Source organism: Pseudophryne corroboree, chromosome 4, assembly GCF_028390025.1.
Source record: "Pseudophryne corroboree isolate aPseCor3 chromosome 4, aPseCor3.hap2, whole genome shotgun sequence".
NCBI lineage: Eukaryota > Metazoa > Chordata > Amphibia > Anura > Myobatrachidae > Pseudophryne > Pseudophryne corroboree.
Genome location: NC_086447.1, coordinates 44,776,087 through 44,783,891, shown reverse-complemented (window position 1 = coordinate 44,783,891; position 7,805 = coordinate 44,776,087). Strand labels below are relative to the sequence as shown.

General features: G+C 39.9%; 2 pseudogenes; one reads left to right on the top strand and one right to left on the bottom strand.

The window, feature by feature from the left end:
• Nucleotides 1-1,206: 1,206 nt before the first annotated feature.
• Nucleotides 1,207-1,325, bottom strand: LOC134913192 (5S ribosomal RNA; annotated as a pseudogene).
• A 5,059-nt stretch (nucleotides 1,326-6,384) lies between these two features.
• LOC134913190 (5S ribosomal RNA) lies at nucleotides 6,385-6,503 on the top strand (annotated as a pseudogene).
• The last annotated feature ends 1,302 nt before the right edge of the window (nucleotides 6,504-7,805 follow it).

The following is a 7,805-nucleotide window of genomic DNA, read 5'->3' as shown; positions in this document are numbered from 1 at the left end:
TCCCAGAATACATCCGTACGTGCTCCGTCCATTTCAGGGTGTGGTGTCTGTAGCTCATATTCTTATTATAACTTATTGTCCTATTTTTATAACTCTTCTTATCACCACATTGTAATTAATTCAAATTATTTTTATTAATAATAATTATAAATTAGATAAATTTAAATGAAATGATTATAAATAAACTCTCCACACTCATATAGTGAGCTTTCAGATATCTTGGAGGAAATGAAGAATTCGATTCTAAATAAATTTAATTAAAATAAATTGAAAGAAAAATAAATTAAATAAATTAAATCTAAAATATTGTCTTTTTTATTCTTCTTTGCGTTAATTATCTTTTTGTGAACTGAAATCTTGAGCCTTGCCTAATGCGTCTTTCTTTAAATACATTCTTATTTTGATATTTTGTCCTCCCAGTATATACATCCAAGGGCTGCTGCTGCTGCTTTGTCCAGCTACCCCTGTGCAACCTTTTGGCCTAAACTGGATAAAAACAATATTGTGAGCTGTGAGGTGTTCAAAATAGACTAGACAAAGGGCGATCGGGCACTGGTAAAGTAATACTGTTTTAATAATGTGGAACCAACATTTGGACAATAAAGCACTCCAAAATAGGAAAAAAGAAGAGAAGACTATGTCTTTTACTTCGATAAATAACGTTGTCCTGCTTGGTGGTGTGCCCAGAGCCAGAGAGTACATGTACTAGAAGGAAGGGAGAGAAAGAAGGCTCTTGTGTGGGCGCACTCTTGAAAGGAAAGGAAAATTCCTATGACATATAGGAAGAAATACTTAAAACATAACTTTTAATGTTTGTAATAAAAATACCCATATAAATGATCCATATCAAAGAAAAAATGTGATGATTAGAATTAATAAAATGTTCTGGTCTGTTTAATCACACTTGGTAATTGGAATGGTTGTAGACATTGATTGGTCTTACCCCCAATTCCCCTGACCAGCACAGAATATCTGTGTTAATAGAACCAGGGAGTGATCATAAGAGTTATTAAATAAGTAAGACCCACTTGGGCTACTTGATTCAAAATTGGTTAGTCTCCTGCATTCAAATGAGCTGGACTTTCTGACGTAAGCCACAAAAATTAGTATTAAGCCTCAAAAAGAAAAGGAAAAGGGGGGAAAAGGAGAATTAGTGGTGATGCTGCTGTTGGTATTGCAAACACATGTGGGGGGAAAATGGTCCCAACTCTACAACACCGGGTATTCGCAGGAAGTCTCCTCTCCTGGTACTGACCCGGCCCAACGCTGTTTGGCTTCCAAGATCAGACGAGATCGGGCATTGGCAGCGTGGTATGATAGTAGAGAATTTTTTGGATTGCACCAATGAGAGTGCACCTATGTAGGAAACAGAAGAAAGAGGAAAAAAAGGGGAGACAGAAAGAAAGAACGAGAAAAGAAGAAATGAAAATAGTATAGAGGAGAAAAGAAATGAATCAGTGTAGCGTAATTGATGGATCTGCTTTCTGCGTTAGACACAGCTCAACAATTCCCACTTGGGTGGTATTGTGTTCCGTGAATCGCAGATGAGAGTCCATGAAGCAATAGTGAAGTATGAGCAAGAGATATGAAAGATATGCTGGGTTGAACTGTCAAAAAATTAAGCATTGATTTAGAAAATCACATTGGTATTTAACGTGCATATTTAGGATAAAGTTTAGAAGTTCAAAGAGTATGCTGAGGCTCACGATGAGTAAGATAATTATCAGACAAAATACTGGCCTCTGCTTGAAAAAAGTATTTCTTAGTAGTATGAATACTTTAACAGATATTGATTGTGGAAAAATAAGGGAAGAAGAAAAGGGATGAAAAGACAATTTGGGCTGTATTTATTAGACAGTGGTGCTGTAGCAAAGAGCTATGTGTGTGCTGCATAAGTCCAAATGACATGGAATAACATGCAACAGATAAATATAAAGCGCATCAAGAGTTGCGGTCTGTGCAGAATATACACAGAACGGCAGTGGAACTCTGATAGGAATACACAGATCTAAACATTTGCTGTATAATCAAGCATATTAATAGATGCTCTTAATGTGTTGTTGTCTGTGCACATTATATACAGAGCAGAGCACCAATAGGTCCAATCGGATGTGATGGAAGCTTAATGCCCATCAAAAGGTTGCCGTCTGTGCCAAGTATGCATAGGACAGCGGCAGGCTTGTAGTCAATAGCACTATCTGCCAAAAAATATATCTACGTATGCTACATGGCTGTTAGCATGCTGTCTAATGAAACATAAGTAGTAAATACGAAAAGGTGTGTTGCTGTCTGTGCAGGATGTGCACAGAACAGCTGTAGGCTTACGGTCACCAAAATTGGAGAAAGAAGGCAGGTTAGGGCAGTGTCATGTGCCCAGGCAGGAGCTGAGAAATCACTCCGTGTGTGGTCCCCCTCTCGGAAAACGCGTTTCGCCCTGACGGGCTTGTTCACAATAAGCCCGTCAGGGCTTGTTCACAATATCTCACAGTCCTGAACCCAAAAACACCTACATTTTATCTTCTGCCGAAGATACATAAAAATGCCCTTAACCCACCAGGGAGACCTATTATGTCTGGCAACGGCGGACTTCTGGAACAACCTAGTAGATTTTTGGACCTGCATCTTCGAGACTTTGTTCTTTCTTTGCCTTCCTATCTACAAGACACATCTGATCTACTACGCAAGATCCATGACATACATTTTGAAACCAATTTTCTTCTGGTGACTCTAGATGTAGAGGCACTCTACACTAGCATTAACCATCATCAAGGCCTTAGAGCTGTCAAATATTATCTGGATCAAGGAGGCGAGAAAGATTTTTCAAATTTTCTTTTGAGATTACTCGACTTTGTCCTCTCTAAGAATTACTTTGTCTTTCAAGAAAAATTTTCTTACAAGTGAGAGGTACAGCAATGGGCGCAGCCTGTGCACCGACGTATGCAAACTTGTTTTTGGGATGGTGGGAACACTTTTATGTCTTTAAAACCATCAATGAGAAATACACCATTCATGTGATATTATGGCTAAGATACATCGACGATATCTTTATCATCTGGGACGGAGATAGGGACCTTCTGATGGATTTTATTACCATCCTTAATACCAATGACCTCAACATCAATCTGACCTACACCATCAGTGCAGAAAAAGTTCCATTCCTGGACCTGAATATCTATAAATCCACTACAGGTTTTCTTGAAACTGAGCTATATCGGAAGGAGACTGCAACCAACAGTCTCCTCTTCCAGACCAGCTCTCATTTTCCCCCTACGGTGGAAAACATCCCCAAAGGAGAGTATCTTAGGCTACGGCGTAACTGCTCAGAAGAACACACCTTCAAAAACAAGAGCAGAGAACTCACTAATCGCCTCCTGACTAGGGGTTATAGCAGACGATCACTCAAACGCGCATATTCAGCCACAGCAATGGTAAAGAGAGAGAGTCTGATTTTCAAGAAGAAGAAAGAGGTCCCCGAACAGGAAGATGTTATTAGATTCATAGGAACGTTCTGCCCTGAGTGGAGAATGCTCAAGAATGCGGTAACAAGACACCTCTCCATATTACAGCTGGATCCTGATTTATCCCCTTTTCTGAATTCACCCCTACAGATGAGCTGGCGGAGATCCAAAAACATTAAAGATCAGCTAGTTCAGAGCCACTTCACAACAACTACACTGAAGAAACCCTCGGTCACAGGCTCTTTTCCCTGTGGTAAATGTAAATCATGCCCTCAGATTCTGAAAATCAATACGATTAAGGACAGATATGGCCAAACAGTGAAATTACAACACTATTTTAATTGTGATACACAAGCAGTTATTTACTGTATAACCTGCGGATGTAATCTAAAATATGTCGGCATGACCACACGAAAACTCAAAGAAAGAGTTTTGGAACACTTGGGCAATATACGCAATGCAGCGAAAGACCTTGCACGAATGAAACAACTTACTTCTGTTGCCAGGCACTTTCACCATCACCACAAGGGATCCATCAAAGAATTTAAAGCCTTCGGTCTAGATCGTGTCCAATTGGGCATACGAGGTGGGGATATTACCAAGGAACTATACAAGAAGGAAAGTGAATGGATCTTTCGGCTCAACAGTCTCAGGCCTTATGGCCTGAATGAAAACATCAATTATGCAGTGTTCTTGTGAATAATCCTTCCACTAACAGAATTTATTCCAATTCTCACCACTTCTTTATAATTAACACTCCTTTAACTGCCAAATTCTCTTCTCTTTCCCCCCCCATTTTTTCATTCCTTTTTTTCCTCTATTACTCTCCCCTTCCTTCCCCTTTCTCCACCCCTCCCCCCCACCCGCCTATCCCCTTACCCACACTCCATTCACAGGCCTTCAATGGGTGGTCACTCCTACCCGTTTGCACTCCCCTTTCCTTCACCAACCTCCCTTTCTCCTCCCATACTCCATAGCTACACCGTTCCCTAGTTATCTATTCCACCTCACTGGCACACTTTTGTCCCATTCACCTTTTGGTGTTTACCAGTTATCTTTTCCCTCTTTCCCCCTCCCCTCACCTCCTACCCTTTTCATCAACACTATTTCAATCCTCCAATACCCTTAAATTATGTACCCCATTTACGCTCACATCTTTTTCTTGCGTATCAATATAAAAATTTGGCACAGCTGATCGGCCATTCTGTTTTAATCCCCAAGGTACTGTTATCATTTGTTTTTTATAATCATTCCATTTTTATTTATATTTTATTTTCCATTTATTTTTTATTTTTATCCCTTATTAATATAATTTTTTACTTTTTCATATTTAATTAATTTTATTCTACCTTCATTGATGCCACTTTAATTTTCTCCTACCTGTCTTCCCACCCAGGGTCCTACTTATTATAATGTTTCTTTAATTCTATATTTTATCTATGTTGTAATCAGTCTTCCTTTCCTAGCGCCGCTGTCTTGCCATTAATTAAGATGGCGCCAAGGACCTATTTGCTCTCACAATAGGCAATTGCCATCCACAAAGATGGCGCCCGCGATCTTGCGATACTTCAGGGCCATCATATGTGCACACACGGACAGTCACCCAATGGCCTCCCGTGATCGCACAAGCCCCGCCCCCCAATGCACGTCACGTATCGTCTCCATAACAACGGACAGACGCTCCACAGCGGCGGCTACTATCCTCAGCCTAGCGCTCATGATATCCTCCAATTAATGGTTAGTACACACCCATCAGCTGCTATAAAACCCCACGCTGCACACTCCCTCCTAAACCCGGAAGTGAACAAGCCCGTCAGGGCGAAACGCGTTTCCCGAGAGGGGGACCACACACGGAGTGATTTCTCAGCTCCTGCCTGGGCACATGACACTGCCCTAACCTGCCTTCTTTCTCCAATTTTGGTGACCGTAAGCCTACAGCTGTTCTGTGCACATCCAGCACAGACAGCAACACACCTTTTCGTATTTACTACTTATGTTTCATTAGACAGCATGCTAACAGCCATGTAGCATACGTAGATATATTTTTTGGCAGATAGTGCTATTGACTACAAGCCTGCCGCTGTCCTATGCATACTTGGCACAGACGGCAACCTTTTGATGGGCATTAAGCTTCCATCACATCCGATTGGACCTATTGGTGCTCTGCTCTGTATATAATGTGCACAGACAACAACACATTAAGAGCATCTATTAATATGCTTGATTATACAGCAAATGTTTAGATCTGTGTATTCCTATCAGAGTTCCACTGCCGTTCTGTGTATATTCTGCACAGACCGCAACTCTTGATGCGCTTTATATTTATCTGTTGCATGTTATTCCATGTCATTTGGACTTATGCAGCACACACATAGCTCTTTGCTACAGCACCACTGTCTAATAAATACAGCCCAAATTGTCTTTTCATCCCTTTTCTTCTTCCCTTATTTTTCCACAATCAATATCTGTTAAAGTATTCATACTACTAAGAAATACTTTTTTCAAGCAGAGGCCAGTATTTTGTCTGATAATTATCTTACTCATCGTGAGCCTCAGCATACTCTTTGAACTTCTAAACTTTATCCTAAATATGCACGTTAAATACCAATGTGATTTTCTAAATCAATGCTTAATTTTTTGACAGTTCAACCCAGCATATCTTTCATATCTCTTGCTCATACTTCACTATTGCTTCATGGACTCTCATCTGCGATTCACGGAACACAATACCACCCAAGTGGGAATTGTTGAGCTGTGTCTAACGCAGAAAGCAGATCCATCAATTACGCTACACTGATTCATTTCTTTTCTCCTCTATACTATTTTAATTTCTTCTTTTCTCGTTCTTTCTTTCTGTCTCCCCTTTTTTTCCTCTTTCTTCTGTTTCCTACATAGGTGCACTCTCATTGGTGCAATCCAAAAAATTCTCTACTATCATACCACGCTGCCAATGCCCGATCTCGTCTGATCTTGGAAGCCAAACAGCGTTGGGCCGGGTCAGTACCAGGAGAGGAGACTTCCTGCGAATACCCGGTGTTGTAGAGTTGGGACCATTTTCCCCCCACATGTGTTTGCAATACCAACAGCAGCATCACCACTAATTCTCCTTTTCTCCCCTTTTCCTTTTCTTTTTGAGGCTTAATACTAATTTTTGTGGCTTACGTCAGAAAGTCCAGCTCATTTGAATGCAGGAGACTAACCAATTTTGAATCAAGTAGCCCAAGTGGGTCTTACTTATTTAATAACTCTTATGATCACTCCCTGGTTCTATTAACACAGATATTCTGTGCTGGTCAGGGGAATTGGGGGTAAGACCAATCAATGTCTACAACCATTCCAATTACCAAGTGTGATTAAACAGACCAGAACATTTTATTAATTCTAATCATCACATTTTTTCTTTGATATGGATCATTTATATGGGTATTTTTATTACAAACATTAAAAGTTATGTTTTAAGTATTTCTTCCTATATGTCATAGGAATTTTCCTTTCCTTTCAAGAGTGCGCCCACACAAGAGCCTTCTTTCTCTCCCTTCCTTCTAGTAGGTGTTCAAAATAGTCTGGAACTTAATGTTATTGAAGTTAATAATACTGTAGAAACAGAAACACCCTCAAATTCTGTTATTTTGGCTCTTTTGATGTTTTTTTCTGAAAAATCCATATCTAAAACCAAAACCCATAAGGGTGGTTTTGGCAAAACCAATTCATATCCAAAACACGAAGGAGATCCAAAACCAAAATACAAAACCCAAAAAATGGCCCGGTGCACACCCCTAATTTACTGTCTCCTGCTCTGTACCAGTGAAATGCATCCTTCATGAGCAGGATGTACTTTACATGGATCTTTCCCTACAGGTTATACTGTATCATACTACAACACAAGTTTCAGTTTTCCCATATATACATTAGGGCCTTGTATGGCTCACTTCCCACAGTGTAACCTTCGTAGTGTGCCCAACATGGCTGCCTCACCTTGTATGCTCTTGGATGGGATGAAAAATATATGTACCTGATAGTAATGTTGGGACACTACTCCTAGTGTTAGGATGCTGCTATCACCTCATTTTGAGTCATCTCTTCTAAGTGTAACCTATTCTACCCTATGTACGGTAGGGTGCCCAAGATGGCTGCCTCATCTGGTAAGTTTCTTGGGTGGAATATATGACTCGTGGAAGTTACTACTCAAAATGTATGTAGGTTTCTGTTGTTTTCAATTAATTCTGTTTTTTTTTCTATTTTCTGTAATACCAAATTACTTGTACAATGCAGCATGTTTCTGATGTCTTTAAAGCGACTTTGAAACCTACAGGAGAAAAGTGCTATATAGATAAAATAATAATAATA